The sequence below is a fragment of the Camellia sinensis genome, chromosome 10, assembly GCF_055761805.1.
Source record: "Camellia sinensis isolate YWXY chromosome 10, ASM5576180v1, whole genome shotgun sequence".
NCBI lineage: Eukaryota > Viridiplantae > Streptophyta > Magnoliopsida > Ericales > Theaceae > Camellia > Camellia sinensis.
Genome location: NC_138970.1, coordinates 181,782,285 through 181,805,369, shown reverse-complemented (window position 1 = coordinate 181,805,369; position 23,085 = coordinate 181,782,285).

The window sequence follows — 23,085 nt, the reverse complement described above, 5'->3', positions numbered from 1 at the left end:
AGCATATAGCCTCATGGTAAGCATGCTATTCATGGCAGTCACTCACACGCATGCAAGGATGCTAAAGCATAAAACTTACCGAGTACTTGTTGTCAAAATAAATTGATGTATTATTGATTGATGGATTACAAGATTGATATTATTCTGTATATTACAACTCCTATATATAGAGGAGAAGATGGTAGTGGAGTGTGTGATAGTGGAGGTGGTAGGTGTGGAGAAAAATAGTGGAGGTAGTAGGTGAGTGGTATAGTGGAGGTGGTAGGTGTGTGGTAAATTCTAACAGCCCCCCGCAAACTCAAGGAGGATAGAAACTAACCAACTTGAGTTTGCAGAGAGGAACAAAACAAGAAAATACATAAAAAAGGATAGGAGACACTGTAGGGTCGTGTCAGACCGTTGGTGAAGACACTGTATGGGGTGTCATAACGTTGTAGAGGACACTGGATGGTGGTGTCAGACCGATGTAGAAGACAGTTTATGGGGTCATGTCGGACCGTTGTAGAAGACAGTTTATGGGGTCATGTCGGACCGTTGTAGAAGACAATGGTGTGACAGTTTACGGAGTCTTGCTGGACCCTTGTAGAAACTAACCGGAATCAATGTCGGGACAGTTTACAGAGTCTTGTCGGACCCTTGTAGAAACTAACCGGAATCTATGTCGGGACAGTTTACAGAGTCTTGTCGGACCCTTAAAAAAGCTAACCGGTATCAAATGTCGGGACAGTTTATAGAGTCTTGTCGTACCCATAAAAAAAATCGCATCCTCAAAAGGTGCGCTCAATTTTTTTAAAAAGGCGTGCCATCAAAAAGGCGTGCCCAATTCATAAAAAGGCGTGCCATCAAAAGGCGTGCCCAATTCATCAAAAGGTGTGCCGGACATGATGGCGAGGCACGTGGGTGGCTTGGTTGGCGTGCCCGTTTGTCGTTTGGCGTCAAGGGGCGCGCGATACGCGTGGCTGCCTTGGCTATTTAACCAAGACGAAGGTTGAGGCTGAGGCATACCATTCTGAAACCTCTGAACGCTCGGAGAGCTTGTCTCTGCAAATCTTGAAACACCCGGAAACCAACCCTTCTCTGAAACACTTAGCAACTCAAAAACATGGCCTCTTCTTCCCGTCCAGTTACCCAGAACCTGCTCACGCTCTTTCCAGAACTGAACGAGCCCACAAGAGAAATAACTGGTGCGGTGGCCAGTGAACCGCAACCAAACACCTCTGGTTTTGCTCCATTGAACTTTCCGATGCGGTCGGTGGAGCAAAAAATGGCGATGCAAACTGATATTGAGGCTAATCAGTATACTCTGAAGTCATGCGTGGAAACCATGACGGCGGTCACAAATTTGTCGAACCGGCTGCAGAGTAGGATAAATGAGGTGCAGCATTTAAATTCCCAGCTGGCTCTGCTCCAACGCATGTATAAGGATGCGCGAGCAGAGATAAGCGTGCTAAGGGCTGAAAACAAGGAGCTGAAGCGGAAGGCCACCGTGATGTTCCGATTTGGAGGTCCTCCATATGCTGCAGTGGAGGAGCAGGGAGTAGTGATTGTGCCCAGTGGAGTGGGAAGTATGGAGGCAGCGCCGGTAAGGGACACCCAAGAGAAAAGCAAGAAGAAGAGACTTGCAGCAGAGTAGAGAAGAAAAATCCCGCCTGTGGATGTGGTTTTTGTTTTTTGTTGTTGTTTTTTTTTTTTTTTTTTTTTTTTTTTTTGTGTAAAATTATGATCGGGGTTAATCCCTGAGATGAATAAATTATGGTTTGGTGTGCAAAGCTATATGGTATGAATGGAATTTGAAAAAGATAAAAAAAATAATGTGAAAGAAAAATAAAGAAAAAAAATAATAAAAATATATTTGAAATTAAAAATGAAAGATGAGGGAAATAAGGAAAGTGGTGTGAAAAAAAGAAATAAAAATAATGAATTTTGAAATCAAACGAAGGAGAGCGAGAGGAGACAAGCCCGGAAAGAGTTTAAAGAAAGTGAGGGCTGAACTTTTTTTTTTTTTTTTTTTTTTTTTTTTTTTTTTTTTTAAGAAGAAAGATAAAATAAAATATAGAAAAAGGATAGTGGAATGCGTAATAATGAGGTGTGGATAGATGGCGCTTAAAATAGGTGTGTGTATGGCCTCTTTGTATTGGTAGAAGGAATCGAGAGCCCAACCTGTATTCTTGTCTGAGGCCATCACTTTATTCTTGTCTGAGGCCATCACTGCGAACGAAAGCAAGCAGAAAACTAATCCCCAGATTCTTAACCCTAACGCTGCTTTCCCTCACAAATCTGTTCACCACCTGCTGCGGCGACGGAGGTTTCACGTTTTCCGGTGGGTTTTCCCTAGGGGAGGATCCATGGCTGAGAGACGTCCGATGACGCAGATCTGACAATACCGATGATTCGGCCCGCGATCGAGCCGACGGCAACGATGGTGTGGGGTCCTGAGGAGGACTAGGACTGGGACTGGGAGATCGAGCGGGTGATGAATCGGCGATGGCATGGGCCGTTGTGGGTTCTTCTTCGGAGATGGTGTTGGTTTCTCGTTTTTCCATTTTCTTTTCCATTGCTTGCTCCTCTGCTAGCACCTGTGAACTGGCAACAGAAAGTTGCCTCGATGCAAGAGGTAATGTTTCTTCTCTGCCTTCTATGTCTATACTTACAGGGCCAACATTGAGGTCGAGACCCTGCCTAGCCCATTTTCTACTGTTATCAACACCAATATTATGGCTACCATCGGGAGGAAGGCTAACAACATATGGCCTTGGATACTGGGATGAAACTGTAGCAGCAGGGCCTAATAACTGGGAATTTCCGGCAGGGAAGCAAAACCTACCACCAGAAGGGGAATCCACATAAGTTGTAGATCCACCTGAGAAATTGGCGGAGGACAGAGGAAAACTAGTCCCAAATGGGAAGACAGGATACTGGAAGGGAGTAGAAGGGAAGGGCACTGCAGAATTGGAAGCCGCGGGAGATGAGACCTTTGAGCTCAGGGCAGACTCGAAGTTCGCGTACTGGTCCGTTGACTTATCCCATGTGGGATTGAGGAAACAATCCAAAGATTGCTCCGGCGAGCAATTCATCTCCTGGGATGAAAACAGAGACTGCCAGTTTTGCACCGGCGATGGTTCGAAGTGCACACCAGCACTGAGAAAGTACTCTTTGTCCATGGCAAACGATGGAATAGTATATGAATGAAGAAAAAGAGGTTGAAGATGAGGAAACAAAGAAAAAAGAGTGTCTGGTATGTGTTTGTGGTATGTGTTGAAAAACTCCAGCGGGCAGCGAAGGCAAGGTTGCCGGCCGGCTGCCCGCCAGAAAGAGAGGAGTATAGGCCTAAATCTTATAGCTCTGTCTGCTCTGATACCATGTCAAAATAAATTGATGTATTATTGATTGATGGATTACAAGATTGATATTATTCTGTATATTACAACTCCTATATATAGAGGAGAAGATGGTAGTGGAGTGTGTGATAGTGGAGGTGGTAGGTGTGGAGAAAAATAGTGGAGGTAGTAGGTGAGTGGTATAGTGGAGGTGGTAGGTGTGTGGTAAATTCTAACACTTGTCACGACCCAAACCCGGCCCTATGGGTTTAGCATCGTAACCGGCCAGTAATCCGAGATTAACGAAGGCCTGCAGAACAGTAGTATAGTAAAACAGAGTACAGGGCCTGGCGGAAGCCAAAACAGTAAATAAATAATGTCCATTGAGCTGTGACAGTCTGTATGCCAAAAAGATTTTTCAAGCATTCACATATACAAACAGTACAGTCTATACAAAATTTACAGTCACACAGTACAGGGACCAAATCCCTTGATAACAGTACAGTTAGTAGCTGACAGTCTATACAGTAAACCAAACAGTACGGAGACAGACGGGGGAAAAACATGACACCCCAAAGCCATAGCATGGCAACTCGGAACCTCGCAGTGAGGCACAAAGGCTGGCTTGACAAAACTGGAGTCTAACCCGCGCTCCTAGCTCTGATCTGGTGGCTGAGCACCTACATATATATATAAACAGTGAGCTAAAGCCCAGTGAATAACATAATGTGTAAGGAGGTTAAGAATGAAATGTCCTTACAGTAATGAAATCAGTTCATTAAACAATACTTCAGTCTTTCAGTCAGAACAGTTATTCAATCATATGTGGTACATCCATTAGCATAGCAGTAAACAGTAGGTCTTAAAGACCGAACAGTAATGATGGCCATCAATCAGTAAATAGTAGTGGTTCCACGAGGGAACCGACAGAGATCTCTGTAACAGTAACAGTCAGTAACAGTAGTTGCTAAGGATGCCACAATACAGTTCAGAATAGAGGACATACATTCATTCAATTAACAGTAACAGTTCAGAAAGCAGTACAGTTCAATTGTTCAGAAGATAATCATTTTGAACATATCTTTACACAGTTGTTACTCACAGAGTTTGGGCTACAGTATGCTAGAGCGCGCCTCCCCAGTCGCCAACCCTACACAGTTAACAGATTGAACACACACTAAGCTACACAGTTGGGAGATAACATAATTTAACCCCTAATGCCTCGGTGTGTTCTACATCTATCCTCAACAAGATGTCTTAAACTAGGCCTAAGAATGCCTAGAATGGAATGAGGATGCAAAGATGTGATCAGAAGACTGTTTCAAGATTTTCAGAAAAACAGAGTCCCGCTCGAGCGCAGGTTTCCCCGCTCGAGCGGTCATGCAACAAAGGTACACGCTCGAGCGTCAACTTTCCCGCTCGAGCGTACTGTAAAAGTACTAGATGGGTGAAATCTCGGCTCGACGCCCGCTCGAGCTTGAGACATGACTCCGCTCGAGCGCCCAATCCTCCGCTCGAGCGGACTGTAAAACAGTGCAGAGATACTGGATGCTCGGATTCCACGCTCGAGCGGCACTTCCCCCGCTCGAGCGGAAGTGCAGAATCTGGGAATTTCATATTGCACCTCCAAGCTCAAACTCACATACAAATGCATCAAAACCAATCCTCTTGGGCCCATTTTCTGGAAAACATTTATAAACACATAGAATATCCTAGTTCAAAGCTCAATTTTGAGAAATCAAGGCCCAAGGGTGTTTAATTCAAACTCAATTTCAAACCAATTTCATGAACAACATGAACACGCAAACATGCATGAATTCAAATCATTTGGAAGTTCCAATCTGATGCTCTAAGGAGCCAATTGACCCAAAAACAAGTTGAAAACATGGACCATTACAAAATTATGAACATGCATGTTCCATTTCACCATGGATTCAACTCAAACTCATCAATTCAAACATGCATACATGAATTATGTTCTAATCCTACATGTATGAACTAAAGCATGGCTTAACTCTACAAATGAAGCATGAATCATGCAAGAATCAAGTCTATGACAACAACAAGAAGATGAATGTCCTACCTTAGTCTTGTGTTCAAGGTTTAGGTGTCCAATTTGACAATTTGCACTTCAATTCCAAGCAATTCAAGCCAATTCACTAGAACAATTCAACTCTCTCCCTTCCTCTCTCTCTAAGGCCGGTTGAACAAGGAGAAGGAACTAATGAAATGTTTTGATTCATGATTCAAGCATGCAAGGGCTCTAATGTGTTATATTGAGTGGGCCACGAAGGGTGGCAATTTGGTAATAAGTCCAGTTCATGTAATTTAACACCATTAATCTAATTTAATCTTACCTAATCAGTTTTCAGATAATTATACCATAAAATCACATTAATTATGAGGATCCTAAAACATCAATCAATTCCCGGTTCGGCCGCCGACAAGGCCTTCAATTAGCAGTTTAAACGTAAAACACGAACAGATCAAATAATCAATCAAACAGATAGATGCACAAGATTCCAGTCAGTCAGTTCAGTACTTTAATCAGTCCAATTATCAGTCATAATCAGTCATTAATCGGTAAACAGTATGAGGGTTGTTACAGTACTCCAAGCCAAAACAGAAGCTAATTAGAAATCCATGCATGACCCTAATTATACAGAATTGCCTAATGTAACACATGTAAAAATGCAACTATAGCAGGCTCGGCTATTCTAAACATGGCATATGAAATGCTACAGCTAACATGTATTCAACTTGGAATTGAAAATACAATGCAGTTAGTATGATGCGTCGAGCCCGGTGCATGCAAAACAGATGAATGAATGCAAACATGCTATCATACTGTATGCTAATTGAAACATGCCCTAATCTAACCATCATAAGTGGGTAAATGAAAGGGAGAAAGACATGGGGTTGGAAGACATACATCACACACACGCACACTTATTACAACATTTCCCTCGCGCAGAGGGTCCGAATAAATAATATACAGTCTCAAATAATTACAGTCCAAATATATACAAAACCCTAATTAATTAACAAATTAAATTAGGAAAGCAATAAATTGGCATGCAAGCTAGGGACTGTCTCAAATCTGCTCCGGATGATGAATGATGCATGCTCGGGTTGCCTTGTGCGGAGAATCCCTTGCGATGCCCCGGTTTGCCTCTGTTTGCAATTGTTCTTGGAATGCGTGCCAAGCTCCGGAAGGCTGCTGATTCTTGATTTGCTGCGACAGAGAGCAACAAAGGGGCATGGCAAACTATTTTCACATATGTATGCATGACTACTCTTCGGGGAGTGTAGTCCTCAGTCCTCGTGCCACCAATCACGCATATCGATGCATGATGGCCGATGAGTCGAATTGCATGACTCAATATGAAATGAATGCACATATAAACACAACAAGACCTAAACTCCATCATGGATAATTCGGAGTGTCGTTGACTGGGAATTGAGACACGTTCCGTCACTTGAAGTACGAAACGTCCCTCGTTTCCCGTGCTCGGGCTAACTCCTATCCCAAACACAATGCGATATGCATGACATGCATGAATGCAACTAATATACAACCTAGCATGCACAATGCTATGAGATGGCATACACGATGCACGAGGTAACATGGCATACACAATGCTCTAACATACTGTAGACGTCCTCGAACGCCCCGGGAGGGTGAGTCCCATTCTGTTCATTTGGGGTTACTACAGCTCGGACTCTCAAATTGTCACGGTTCTTAATCTGAACCAAAGAGTCCAAATCTGACAAATCGTTTTGTTTTCCCGGGAGGAACGAGTCCCCCGTTCCGTTCGATATTGGGGTCACTACAGTTCAGGACTCTTAAATCGTCACGGTTCTTAATCTGAACCAAAGAGTCCAAATCTGGCAAATCGTTTTGAGAAAATAGATTTTTAGAAAGAAGTGCCAAACATGGACTGCTTTGCCAGATACAGAGTTGCCACATAAATATTTTATTTTGGAAAATTTAGGAAACCCTGACTCGTTGCCTAAGGCCACGTATCCGTCATCACCAAAGTTGCCTCGGCTCGGGAACTTGGGTACGATTGGAGAAGGTCACTTCGTGAGCACCCCCGCTCGCCCGATCAAAGATCGGCCTCTACTAACCATGATATCTAGTTTTGAAAGACAATGTGTGTTCTTATTCCGGTTATTAGCCTAGATTTACTATGTGATGCGCACAGCATACAAGTATAGACTGGATCGCCTGAATTGAAACAAAACATTTCATGTTTGTTTTTGAAAGATGGTTTGATGGTGCTACTTGCAAGTAGGCTAAGACGTGGATTTGCCACCCTCGGGTGGGCTTAGAAAACATGATTTTGCCACTATCTAGTAGGCTTAAAACACACATTTGATGAATTGTTCCAATCCAAATAACCCAACCTTTACCCACAGGCATTCAGGTTGTTATATCACATAAGCATTTAGCCTCATGTTAAGCATGCTATTCATGGCAGTCACTCACACACATGCAAGGATGCTAAAGCATAAAACTCACCGAGTACTCCAAGCCAAAACAAAAGCTAATTAGAAATCCATGCATGATCCTAAATATGCTGAAATGCCTAATGCAACACATGCAAGAATGCAACTATAGAAGGCTCGGCTATTCTAAACATGGCATATGAAATGCTACAGCTAACATGTATTCAACTTGGAATTGAAAATACAATGCAGTTAGTATGATGCGACGAGCCTGGTGCATGTAAAACAAATGAATGAATGCAAACATGCTATCATACTGTGTGCTAATTGAAATATGCCCTAATCTAACCATCATAAGTGGGAAAATAAAAGGGAAGAAAGACGTGGGGTTGGAAGACATACATCACACACACGCACACTTATTACAATATTGCCCTCGCGCAGAGGGTCCGAATGAATAATATACAGTCCCGAATAAATAATACAGTCCAAATATGTACAAAAAATCCTAATTAATTACCAAATTAACTAAGAAAATAATAAACTGGCATGCAAGCCAGGAACTGCCTTGACTCTCCTTTAGATGATGAATGATGCACATCCGGGTTGCTTGGCACGGAAATCCACTGCGATGCCCCAATTAGCCTCTGTTTGCAATTGATGCCGGAATGTTGTGCGAGGCTTTTGAAAGCTGCTGATTTCTGATTTGCTGCAATAGAGAGCAGGAAAGGGGCATAGCAATGTATTTTTCCATATGTATGCATGCCTCGATCCTCGTGCCATCAATCACGCATCTCGATGCATGATGGCCGAGGAGTCGAATTGCACAACTCAATATGGAATGAATGCACATGAAAACACAACGAGACCAAGACTCCATCATGGATAGTCCGGAGTGTCGGTGACTGGGAATTGAGACACGTTCCGTCACTCGAAGTACGAAACGTTCCTCGTTTCCCGTGCTCGGGCTAACTCCTATCCCAAACACAATGCAATATGCATGACATGCATGAATGCAACTAAGATACAACCTAATATGCACGAGGTAACATGGCATACACAATGCGCTAACATACAACCTAGCATACACAATGTTATGAAATGAAATGGCATACACAATGCATAATGGACTTACACCAACACGAGTGGACCTCAGCCACACTCACATAAGAGGCCATGAGATGAAAATGAGACAACTTGGAATGCGTGCACACATGCACGCAAACCGAGGATCGAACCTAAGGCACCAAATGCCACTCTAACAAGACATGGCAAGGCATGGAAAATGGCATACTAGCATGCAAATTTCAGGGGTAAGATATGACATAAAACAGCCCCGAATCATGAGAACATGGCACCCGATGCATGGAATGGGACCCGAAATGCAAAACTAGGCATGCGCAATGGCCTACAGCTATACAAAGCATGCATTATTTGAACATGGAATGTAAAGACAGAGTCAAGACAGCCCAAAAATAAGCACATTTACAGTTCTAAGAAAGGTCAAACAACGAATGCAAATGGGGCTAAACTAGCATGCAAAAATGGCCCCGAAAGCAAGCTAATGAAGCAAGTGACAGCTTCTAACCCAAAATAGAGAAGGGCCCTTCTACAATGTTGAAGAGGGACCCAAAACATGACATTTTACAGTTTATGATCAGACCCAAAACAGTGCACAAGCATGCTCAAAATGCTATGCACAATAAGGCCAAAAAGGGAGCTATAACACAAAGTACAAAAAGGATGCCTCAAATAGTAAAATACCCTTAATGAAACATGAATAGGGGGTCAAAATAAGTTATTTATAGTTCGGACCAAAGCCCAAAAACAGAAGCATAAGAGGCTAACCAATCATGCAAAAATGGAGCCAAAAGAGAGATATAAAGGCAAGTGGAAAGTGGAAGCCTCAAACAGTGATGAGCCCTTCAACAATATTGAATAAGAGCTCAAAATAAGCTACTTTACAGTTTATGACATGCCTCAAAACAATTTATACATAGGCCAAAAATACTACACAAGAAAATGGCATACAAGGGAGGTAATGAAGCAAGTGAAACAAGGAGGCCTCAAACAGTGAGAGGCCCTTAAACAAACATGAAGAATAGCTCAAAATAAGCCTATCTCCAGTTAGGGTCGGAACCCAAAACAGCAAGCAAGTATGGCTTATAAATAAATCAAGAAAATGCTAGAAAAGGGAAAAATGAAGCTCACCCTTGAAGACTATGCCTTTGACAAATTTTGGGCCAAAATGTAGCACTCCTAGGCTCTGAATAACAACCTCAAGCTACTGGAATGGAGGATGGAAGGGTGAGGCTATGGGTTGGTGAAGAAATAGGTGTAGGACTTGAGAGGTTTTAAGCTTAGAAGTGTAGAGGGAGAGAGATATAATATGGGAGCTCAAAGATGGTTTTTCTAACCCTTAAAACCAGAGCTGGAGGCTGGTTTATATAGGCAAAAAGAGGGGAAAAAAGGGGGGGAAAACAATTCAAGTTTCCCTCCAAAATGGCAACCCCCTCCCGGATACAAAATTTGGGGAAAAGGAATACAGATTTGTAATGTACCAACCCTGAGGATCATGGCCGGCCATGCCATATTAGTGGCCTCCCATGTGTGCACAACACAACTATGTGGTCAAAAACTAGAGAAAGAGAACCAGGAGAGAGAAAAGGCCATTTTTAGGAGGGGTTCAAAAGGGTCAAACATAATTACTAGCCGACCATATGATATTGGTGGCCTTCCAGGTGTGTACAACACAAATATATGGTTTAGAGCTGGAAAAAGTGGCCTTAGGGTGGTCAACGTTGGCTTTCAAGTGAGAAAAATCGGGCGACGGAGGGCGATAAAGGGATAAAGTTGGCTGACAGAACAATTGCTGGCCTCACATCCTTCTATGACCTTTCTAGCAATGAAACAGAGGTCCCTGCCAAAAATGAACTCAAACCGATGCAAAATGAAGGTTCGGGGGCCGAAACACGCAGTCCGAGGCCCCAAAAACTGACTGTTAGGCACCAGAATGGTGTTCGACCATGAAGTTGGTCTCTCGGACCGCAGTGTCCCTCGAAAGGGAGAAAATAAGATGCATGCCAAAAACTGGAGCAAACGGAGGTGGTTAAGCGGTCCCGAACCGAGGCACACGGCCAACGGCTCTGAAAAATCAGAAACCGGACTCCAAATGGGCAAAATGGCCTACGACCACGAAACGTAGCCCACGGCCACTGAGAGATGATCTACGAGACCTCTCCCTCCCTTCGGGAAGAGAAACAGAGAAAACTGAGCCTGGTTCGCAAACCGAGGCAAGGTATGAAAGAGTCCAAAAGTCCGGAGGCAAGGCTCGCAGCCGAGACTCTGAAACTTCTGAACGAGCACAATATGCAACATCACCGAGCGCTCAATCGGTGACGTCTGAGTCTTAAGGTCAGTCAAAAATGGGGTGTCTACACATACAACCTAGCATACGCAATGCTATGAAATGAAATGACATACACAATGCACAATGGACTTACACCAACATGAGTGGACCTCAGCCACACTCACATCAGTAGCCATTAGATGAAAATGAGACACTCGAAATGCGTGCACGCATGTACGCAAACCGAGGACCGAACTTAAGGCACAAATGCCACTCTAACAAGGCATGGCAAGGCATGAAACATGGTATGCAAACATGCAAATTTCAGTACAAAATATGATGCAAAATAGCCCCGAAACATGGCAATATGGTACCCGATGCATGAAATGAAACCCGAAACGCAAAACTAGGCACACACAATGGCCTATAGCTATACAAAGCATGCATTATTTGAACATGAAGTGTGAAGACAGAATCAAGATAGTCCCAAAACAAGCATATTTACAGTTTTAAGCAAGGCCAAACAATGGACACAAATAGGACTAAATTAGCATGCAAAAATGGTCCCGTAAGAGAGGTAATGAAGCAAGTAGCAGCTGATGGCCCTAAATGGCCAAGATCCCTTCAACAAAATTTAAGAGGGGCTCAAAATGAAGCACTTTACAGTTTATAACAAGCCACGGATCTAAACACAAACAGGCCTAAAACATTGTGCAAGAAATGGGCCAAAAGGAAGACAAAGAAGCAAGTGATGGTTTCTGGTCTCAAACAGAGGAGGGCCCTTCAATAAAGTTGAAGAGGGGCCCAAAATATGATATTTTACAGTTAGTGACCAAATCCAAAACAGTGCACATGCAAGCCTAAAATACTATGCAAAATAAGGCCTAAAAAGAGGTTTAAACACAAAGTGTAAAAGAGGAGCCTCAAACAGTAAAAGACCCTTGATAAAACATGAAGAGAGGGTCAAAAAAAGGCTATTTACAGTTCGGACCAGAGCCTAAAAATACAAGCACAAGGGGCTAACAAAACATGCAAAAATGAGGCCAAAAGAGGAATAAAGAGGCAAGTAACAAAAGGAAGCCTCAAACAGTGAAGAGCCCTTCAACAATGTTGAAGAAGGGCTCAAAATAAGCCACTTTACAGTTTATAACCAAGCTTAAAACAGTTTACAAATAGGCCTAAAATACTATGCAAGATAGAGGCATACAAGAGAGGTAAAGAAGCAAGTGTTAAAAGGAAGCCTCAAACAGGGAGAGGCCCTTAAACAAACATGAAAAGGAGTTCAAAATAATGGTATTTTCAGTTAGGGTCGGAGCCCAATTATGCAGGCAAGTATAGCTTAGATTGTATGCAAAAATAGAGCCAAAAAGAGGAGAATGAAGACTCACCCTTGTAGACAAAGCTTTGACAACTCTTGGACCAAGTTTGGTGGTTCCTTAGCTCTGGAAAACAACTCCAAATGGCTGGAATGGATGGTGGTGGTGTGGTGCTAGGTGGTGGTGTGGAAATGGTGTAGGGTTTGGAGAGGTTTTGGTGCTTGGAAGAGAAGGAGAGGGAGGATCAATGCAAGAGGCTTAGAGCAAATTTTTGTAACCCTTCAACACACAGCTGGGGGGTCTGCTATATAGGCAAAAGAGGGGGAAAAAATGGGGGAAAAATGGGGGGGAAAGAATTCAAGTTTCCCCCCAAAAGTGCAGCCCCCCGGATATAAATTCTGGGGGGAAACAGAATACACTTCTGTAATGTACTTGGAGAGAGGATCATGGCCGGCTAGTTATCTAGGGTTTAGGTGGCCGGCCGGCTCTCCCCATGACCGGCCAGCCAAGGGTCAAAAGGCTCAATCATGATTAGTGGCCGGCCACCCCAGAAAGAGGGCCTCCCATGTGTGCACAATACAACCATGTAGTCAAAAACTGGAGAAAGTGAACCAGGAGAGAGAAAAGGCCACTTTTATGAGGGGTTCAAAAGGGTCACATAGAATTACTGGCTGGCCATATGATATTGGTGGCCTCCCAGGTGTGTACAACACAAATATGTGGTTTGGGGCAAGAAAAAGTGGCCTTAAGGTGGTCAACATTGGCTTTCGAGTAAGGAAAAACGGGCGACGGAGGGCGATGGAGGAATAAAACTGGTTGTCAGAACAATTACTGGCCTCCCACCCTTCTACAACCTTCCTAACAATGAAACAGAGGTTCCTGCCAAAAATAAACTCAAACCGATGCAAAATGGAGGTTCGAGGGCCGAAACGCACAGCCCGAGGCCCCGAAAACTGACTGTTAGGCACCGGAAGTGGTGTTCGACTACGAAGTTGGTTTTTTGAGCCACAGTGTCCCTCAAAAGGGAGAAAATAAGATGCATGCCAAAAACCGGAGCAAACGGAGGTGGTTAAGCGGTCCCGAACCGAGGCACACGGCCAACGGCTCCGAAAAACCGGAAACCGGACTCCAAACAGGCAAAATGGTCTACGACCACGAAACGTAGCCTACGGCCACTGAGAGATGATCTACGAGACCTCTCCCTCCCTTCGGGAAGAGAAAACAAAGAAAACAGAGCCTGGTCTGCAAACCGAGGCAAAGCATGAAAGAGTCCGGAAGTCCGGAGGCAAGGCTCGCAGCCGAGACTCTGAAACCTCTGAACGAGCGTGATATGCAACATCACCAAGCGCTCAATCGGTGACGTCTGAGTCTTACGGTCGGTCAAAAATGGGGTGTCTACAGTATCCATTCACTTTCAATTCACTGATATGTTTTCCATTCATGAATCAAATTCATTATTTCTCAACAAACGAATTGAGGCTACAACTCAATAAATTGCAAATCATACAACACATATGCACAAACACTTCAAACTTCTTGTTTCACGAAAATTTCGTCTGCGGTCAGTTGTCAAACGGGACCTATGTAAACGTATGCCATACAGGCACTACAATTGTCATTTTATGGATATTTCGCCCGCGGGCTAGGCACCCATGTATAATTTCGAGACTTTCACCTAGGACACTCCAGCCAACTTAATTATAATGGAGTCCATCCCCTTTCTCATCCCAAACAAATATCCACACATATGCAACGTATTTAAATAGATAATCAAACATGAAGCACATCTTCTTTCCACTTCCTAACAAACATACATATACAATGTATATAAACACGGTCATATTCAATGACAACCATCAAAGATTGGTTTCAATTTACCTAATCCACATGCAATTTCTACAACAATCCAAAGCTATCCTCCACCAATAGCCTAATACAATTATCTCTAAATAGATATTCAATCTCAACAGATAGTTTATTCAAAACTTCCAAAAGAATTAGTTAATACATAACAAATTCCACCATTTATGTCAACTCTCTCTCAATTTCACATTTCCAATGTCAATTCCAATTTTTTTATAAAAATATTTTGACCCAATTAGGGCAATTTCTCCCTTTTCCCAAATATTAACCAAGTACTAAAATCATCAAATTAGGCATAGCAAAACTTAATTTTCAAACCCCACAAACATTAATTTCATTTACACCCAAAACCCCTCTTTGAAACTCTATACCCAAAACCTAAGGTTTGTTTTAAGACATCCCCAAATCACACCATTGTTACACAAAAGACAATATCTAAGCTAAATATTATATGAAAGTGTAGAAAGTATCCCCACCTCAAAGAAGAAGACGAACCCAACAAGAGAGAAGTTCCAAGAATGCGGAAACCCACTTTTATTCGGATCAAAATGTAGATCTTAACAAGCTCTACCTTTTTCCCAAAGGCACTAGGGTGAAAAGAATGATGGATCAAGATGAAATCTAAGAGAGAATGTGAAATGTAGAGAGAGAAACTCAAGATAAGAAAAAGTGACTTAAAACTTCATTCTCTCGAACTGATATTCAAGCAGTTCGCTCGAGCGTGAGAATTCCCGCTTGAGCGTTAGACACAGACTCCCGCTCGAGTGTGAAACTGGACACTTGAGCGTCGAATATACTCTCCCAACATCTGCAGACCTACAAAAAAACGCTGAGAGTTGTAGAATCCCGCTCGAGCGCAAGAATGCCGCTCGAGCAACGAGGCCAAAATCTAGGCAACACAGGTTTTGAAAAGGGAGCAACTAACTTGTTTCAAACGCACAATTACCACCCAATAACCAAAAATAGATGGGAGACAAGGGAAACAAGATATGAATAACCTTTCAACCCATACAACCTGAGTCCGGAATACAACAAGAGATGGGTTAAGAACTGGAATTGCTATATTGTAGACCACCGGTGGTGGCTAGCGTTTTGCAAAATTGTAATGAAAAAAAAGAAAAAAGAAAAAAAACAATTTATTTCAATTAACTTCCATTTAATTTTTTAAAAAATATTTCAATTAATATTGAAATAAATTGTGCAATTTATACAATTTATATCCATTAAATAAATTGCACAATTTATTTCACAATTATTGATATAAATTGCACAATTCACAATTTAATTAAAGAAATAAATTGCACAATTTTATTTCAATTAATATTGATATAAATTTATTTCAATTAAATAACTTTTATTAATATAACATATTTTGGTATTGTAATAAATAATTAAAAAAAACAATTGTTGCTAATTGATATTAATGAAAAAAAATGAAATAATAAAAAAAATGAAATAACTATTGTTGTAATGAAATGTATCAATTTTTATATTAATTGATACTAATTATATTAACTTCTATTAATGAAATAATTTTTTTAAAAAATTAAAATTGAAGAAAATGAAAAAATAACAATTTTTTTTTTAATATCTTATAAGGGCAAAAAGGACATTACATAGCAAAAAGTTATTTTACAGCTTATTCAAGCAAACACTACTCTTCTGATTAAATCTATAATCCAACAGTTACACAAACATATTAATAACTTCTGATTAAAGTCATAATTTATAATCTGTTAAGTATAATCTATAATCTGTTTTAACAGCTATACCAAACAGGGCCATTAGAATGATATGTTTGGAAAACGTACGCTAATTATTTTTTGTATGTTACATTGATTGAAGTGTTACGTTTGAAAAAAATAAACTAAAGATTTTTTTTTTTTTTTTTTTGGAATGTTACATTTTTACGTTTGAAAAAAGTATACTAAGGAGTTTTTTAGTATGTTACATTAGAGTGTTATGTTTGGGAAAAGTATACTAAGGAGTTTTTCTGAAATGTTTCATTATTATGTTTGAGAAAAATACACTAAAGAATTTTTTAGTATGTTACCTTAGAATGTTACGTTTGAAAAAAGTATATTAAGGAGTTTTTGTGTGTTACATTGCTTGGAGTATTACGTTTGAGAAAAATACACTAAGATGTGTTTTTTAGAATTTTACGGTGTTACGTTTGATAAAAGTATACTAAGGAGTTTTTTAGTATTTTACATTGGAGCGCTACTTTTTTTGAGTGTTAAATTAGAATCTTACATTTGGAAAAAGTACACTAAGAATTTTTTTTTTAAGTGTTACGTTTAATAATTTCAACATTATGAAAAATTTCACATTTGTCATTCAACACATAACACGCAAATTTATACTTGGCTCTTTATGTAATTCTCACTAGAATGAGACCTTTGAGTCCATTAAAAAAAAAAAAACAATTTATAAAATTTGGAGTAAATTACAAATACACCCCCTGAGATTTGATTAAAATACGAATCGCCTCCTGTGACTTTGAAAATTACATTCCACCCCCTGAGGTTTCTAATTTCATAACAAATCGCCCATTTTATTAATAAATCATCAAGTCAATTAACAGTTTTTAATGATATTAAAAATATGTTTCAATTAATAATTTAGGTAATTTTAATATTGTATAGGAGAGCAATTATGAATTTCATTTTTTAGTTAATTTTGTTAAATAAAAAATTATAATAAGGGGATATTTGTAATTTTTCAAACCACAGGGGGACAATCTATATTTTAAGTAAATCTCAGGAGGTGTATTTGTAATTTACTCTAAAAATTATTCACTTTGCTTGTTTTTGGTTTCCAAAAACACTTTTTAGAAAATTCTACTTTCTTATTTTTCATGTTTTTTTGTTTTTACTGAATTTTAAAAATATTTTCAGCAATTTTTTTTAATTTTTTTTTAGACACACCTAACATAAATACACATAAAAAATATAATTAATAAAAAAAAACTTGAAAAAATTACTCATAAATCTCATTTTAGTGAATGTTACTCTAGTTAGTCATGAGTAAGGTTTTAAAAAGCGGCCGCAACCGTTACGTAACGTCGTTACGTAACGATTTTGGCGGTTACTACCACCCGTTACGGCCGCTTTTGCAGTGTGATTGAGATTCACAGGTATGTCGGTCGTAGCGGCTGCCATAGCGGTCGTAACAGTGCCGTAACAGTCGTAATGGCCTGTTACGCACCCTTATGTAACGGTTCCAAACTGTTTCTTTCGAAAAAACACAAAAAAAAAAAAAAAAACTGAAAATGGGGGAAGAGAGATAGTGAGAAGAGGGAAGATAAAAAGAGAAAGTGGATGAGCAAGAGATAGAGAGAGAAGAGGGAAGATGAAAAACATGTTATTGATTTGTTGAAGCTGTAAGAACTATGCTAGTCTATTCAGCTGCTATCACTAAACCATTTTGTTTGTGTGTGTCTATCTACATATTGTTTGAAAATAATAATAATAATAAGTATGGTCATTATCTATTTGGCTTGATTAAAATATATATATATATATATATATTTGGGCTCTTATTTATTCTCTTACTTTTATCATTGTTTATCTTATATATAATAGTTAGTGATTAATTTTTTGTATAATAAAAAGTCATTAATTATTAAAATAAAATGTAAAAAACTCAGTTTATAATAATTTAAAAATATGAAATATATTGGATCATACTTAAAAATTTACAAAAATTTATCAATATTTATTTTTATGATCATGGAAAAAAAATATGCGTATCGGTAAGTTTTTTTCAAATTGTGCGAAAAATAAAAAAATTCACGGTTTCGGTTACCGCAACCGTTACATTACGGCCTTTACACCCCGCAACCACAACCGCGTCACCGCCACCGTTACGGCGACTGCAACTGCTTTTCAGAACCTTGGTCTTGAGTGTTTTTTCGTAAACCATTTAGTCCTTTTTATTTTTGGTATAATATATATTTTTGATATATTATGTATGAAATTTACATTTTTGCCCATATTTGTAATAGTTGTTTCTCTTTCTCTCTCTCTATACAAACTCCATTTATACATTCTGAGTCCATTTTGGAAATGCCTGAACTCCCAAAGACACTCTGTTCACACCCAACCCCATCAACTCCTTCATTTTTACAACATCAAACGTCCTTGGATCCATTTCCATGGAAATCTCAGCATCCAAACACAACCCAAATTTCAAATTCAATGTCTCAAGGACTAACGAAACGAGCCTATTTTTGCCCATATTTGTTCTAATGATGTTCACAAACATTGTATCAGATCTTGATCGTCGCCGCCGATAATGTTGGATCGAACAAACGTTGTAGACGAGCGGTGGCGAAGCGACGACTCTCACGATCTCACGGCGGTGGTACTACATCGGTGTGGATCGGCGGAGGATCTAGACAGAGAGAAAATAGAGAGAGATCGGTGAGCTTGGGACATCCTTGATTTAGATCATCAGATTTAGATCATCAGAGATAGAGGTTTCGTTTGTTCTGAATGTTTGTTCTGATGATGTTTGATGTTTGGAAAAGGAGATGTTTGTTCTTTATTTGATAAATGGAAAAGGAGATGTTCTGAATGTTTCATTTTGATGACTTTTTCAATGTTTGTCCTTGATATATTGTATATGATGTTTGATGTTTCTTGATGATGTTCGGGTTAGAGCTCTGGGAAAGGAGATGTTTGATGTTTGTTCCGAATGAACATCAACGTTTGCAATGAACATCAGCATTGCAGTGTATTCGGAATGAACATCAACATTGACGACGACTGGTATTTCTGAATACATATATACATCACAATGTACACGACAATGTACACGACTGGTATTTTCGGAATGAACATCGCAACGACAATGTTTGGCCTTCATCAGCGACATCAATAACATCATCAACATCAGTAACTTCAGCGACATCATCAACATGATTAACGTCGGCAACATCATCAACGTCAGCAACTCCGAGGATGACTGAATCGTCGGCGTAACTTGCAGTGTTTGTGTACGACGGCGATGTTAATGGGGGTAACGAAGCCGATATTTGTTCACCGACGTTACTGATGTTCTATGTTTGTGTTTGTTGAACGACGTTACTGATGTTTGCTACTGATGTTTGCATATATACCCATCTAAACTCACACCGTAATGTTATTGATGTTTGCTCCTAATGGTTGCTACTGATGGAAACACATTAAAAGGGCTATAGTAATTTTTTTAGTATTTTGGTCACTACAACCTCACTAAAATCTCACATTTACCCTCTACCAACAAAAGGTCATGTGTTAATTAAATGGGTAGATACGTAATTAACGTTCAAACAGGACTTATTAGTCTACTAAATAAAAGGTAGGACCAAATGATTCAACACATTAACATTTAGGACTTATTGGTGTTTTACCCAAAAAACTTTTAAAAATTCACTAAATACCAAAAATATAAAAAAATATAAGAATTCAGTATATTTTTTGTGTTTTTATATATTTATTAATTTTTTAAAATATTCATTAAAAATAAAAAATATAAAAAATAAAAAACTTAATTTAAAAAAAAAATTAATCCAAAAACTTCAAATCAGACACAAATTAATGTTTTACCCATTTGGGGGCAGAGTCAAAAGATGTCTCTAGTATCTACCTTTGCTCTCCTACTCTTTGAATTTGGTTCCATCGTAGGAGAGCTCATCCATTTAGTATCAACACCCAGAATTACACGCTATATCTATACATATATATATATATATATATATAAATATATATATTTTTTCCTTTTTCCCTCTCCCTTCCTAGGGAAATTTACTTTTTGCAAGCAAAGAGTATGCCAGATTTAAAGGTGTTTCAGAAAGATGATTAAAAATTATATTTTAATTTTTTTTAACTTTTTTATAAGAGAAGAAAATTGGTTAATAATTGAAAAATAACTTTTAACTTCTTTTTCAAAATAGGCCTTAGCCATCAAAATCAGAAAGAATTCATTTTAACTGTTATACTATGCCATCATTGATGTATAGTATTAGTATTCAATCATGAATTATTATCCATCCTATTATGCAAATGTGTCAGTTGGTGGAGAAATTATTCATTGTTCCAATAGCATTTATTTACACTATTTATATTAAGATAAGCATCCAGTTATCTCTTTAAAAAAGATAAATAAGTAGTAAAATTTACTATTTCAATCAATAATACTTAGGTTGGGACACCATTTATACTTACCCAGGAGGCAATGAATAATTTCTCAAGTTAGTAGGAATGAATTGGACCAGATAATTATCTTTTGCTATTTGGATTCACTATCAATACGAGGTTTTATCGTTAGATTGTGATAATACATGTCAATACTCACGTAATATCACATTTACAACTCAATTTAATTATAAGTAAGGCATTAAATTGAACTAATTTGCTCGACATATTCCATTGATAAAAAAAATTATTTGAAATTGATTTGTTTATATAAACAAGTCAAATTTTAATCTATTTTAAAATTTATTAATTTTTTAACTTCAGTTTAAACAATTGCTATTCGAATCAAATCAATGAATGTATATGAACTATAAAAAATCACACTATATGGGTTTGATTTTTGTTTGACTTATAAAAAGTTTGTTCGAGATTAATTTGTTATGTAAATAAGTCAAATTTGAACACATTTGAAACTCGTTAAGTTTTTAAAAGAAAATGGTGTATCCAGTGCACGAAACTCTCGTTTAAGCGGAGTCTGGAGGAGGATTGATATACGCAGTCTTTATCCCATAAACGGAGAGATTATTTTCGTGACTCGATACCATGACCACCAAGTCACCAAAAGATGATAAGTACTATTTGATTTCACTCAACTTGTTTGCAGTCATAATTATAAGTGGATCTCGTACATCATATATGAATTTATTAGTATAAAACATACTTTTACCCCTTAAAATGTAAGTCTTTCCTTATTTTGGTCCATAAAAAGTTATCAAATTCATCCAACTCTAAATCAAATTCAAACGATAGTTTTTGTGATAGAAAGAGAGTAAATTATGCTTCCAACCTGTAAAGTATGGGCATTTTCTCACTTACTGATTGTTGAATGAGATGAATCTTTTTGTTTTAATATCTCCATTCACCCTGGAGGACTAAAAACAGGATAGCCCAATTTTCACTCTCAATTATAAAAAAACCGAACTCTACCTTAAAATTATTCATTTTTTGTCTTCTTCTAAAAAGTGAAAATACATAGGGACTATTTGGTAACGTTTTTATTTTTAATTTTTATTTTATATTTATAAAAATTTAAAAAATTATCATAAAAACTGTGTGAGTGAATTTCTGATCACACTGTCAAATTCAGTATTCAGCTAGAGAGCACTGACAGAATAGATGGCATTTGACTGACCTACAACAGAAAGAGAAGATTCTGGCGGTGATTCGTCCACCCGGGGTACTCCGACAATCAAGTCAGTATATCTCAAAGATAATCAATAGTGCTAATTTCACTGTTCAAAATATAAATTACGTACCTTAGACCTATCGGGGGTGCCCTCTTTTATAGTTAATTCAATCCTAGTCCCCATAGAAGCCTAGCTTCAATGGACTTCTATTCAGTACTTATCCTGGACTCTCCAAGAGATAAAGATAAACTTCCTAAGAGTGTTATTCTTATCCATGCTGAAGCCCTTCCTCATTCTAGGACTCTTGTGCCTTATCCGGTTATCCCTGATTCCGATATCTTCGGAGGTAATCTCAGCCTAGCCGAGATAACCTCATCATGACCAGGACACGTGGCACCTCGGCTGATACGTCGGCATCACCTTGGCCACGTGTTGATACTCAGAAAATATATCCCAACAAAAACTTATTTGTTAATTTTTTTGGTTTATGACAACAGTTTTCAGTTTGTAAATTTGACAAAAAATATAAGCTCAAAAAATACGTTTCTATTGATTTATAAACACAACACTGTAGCGGAAGCCACTGTAGCGGAGAACCACGTTTCGAATCTTCAGAGCGCCACATTTCAATTTATTTTCTTCAACGGTAAGTCTCTCTCTTCTCCTCTCTCTCTCTTCCCGCTCTTCTCTCTCTTCTCAGTGTGCGACCAAGCTTTCATGGTTTTTATTTTTTCTTTTGTTTTCTTTCTAAACAACAAATCTGTTGCAAGCATATAGATCCATTGCAAATGTCCCAACTAAATCGACCTCAGGTCACTCACTCTCTCTCTCTCTGTGTTTCACAAAGAGCTTCAGATCCCGTCATCTTCCGATCCCCACAGCTTCCGAACCCCAATTGGTGGTTCTTTGTAGATCTGTTTTCGATCCCCTCATTTTCCTCCTTTGACCCATTCGACGATGAACACGACATGATCAATGATCAATCCTTCAACCTTCAATCACTTCGATCTTGTTTTTCTCAGTAGTTGGGATTGGATTTGTGGATTTGGATGGGTTTGTATTGTTGTGTTTAGGTTTGAAAATGATAATAATAATACAGAAAAAGGAAGAGAGAGAGAGAGAGAGAGAGAGAGAGAGAGAGAGAGAGACGTATATGGATGGATATATGTAATGAGAAATGTTAGGGATCATGAAAAAAAATTTATGAAAATGATCATGAAAGATTTATGACTCTTAGATTACCTTGATTAGTGTGTGGTGCTTTATTCTAAGTGTAATTCAAAGGCCACAAATCTTTCATGATCATTTTCATGAAAGACTCTTCATGATACCTAGCATTGCTGGTATGTAATTGCACAGATTTAGAAAGAGAGGAGAGAGAGAGATTGTGTTCCATTGAGAAGGGGAGACTGTTATAATGTG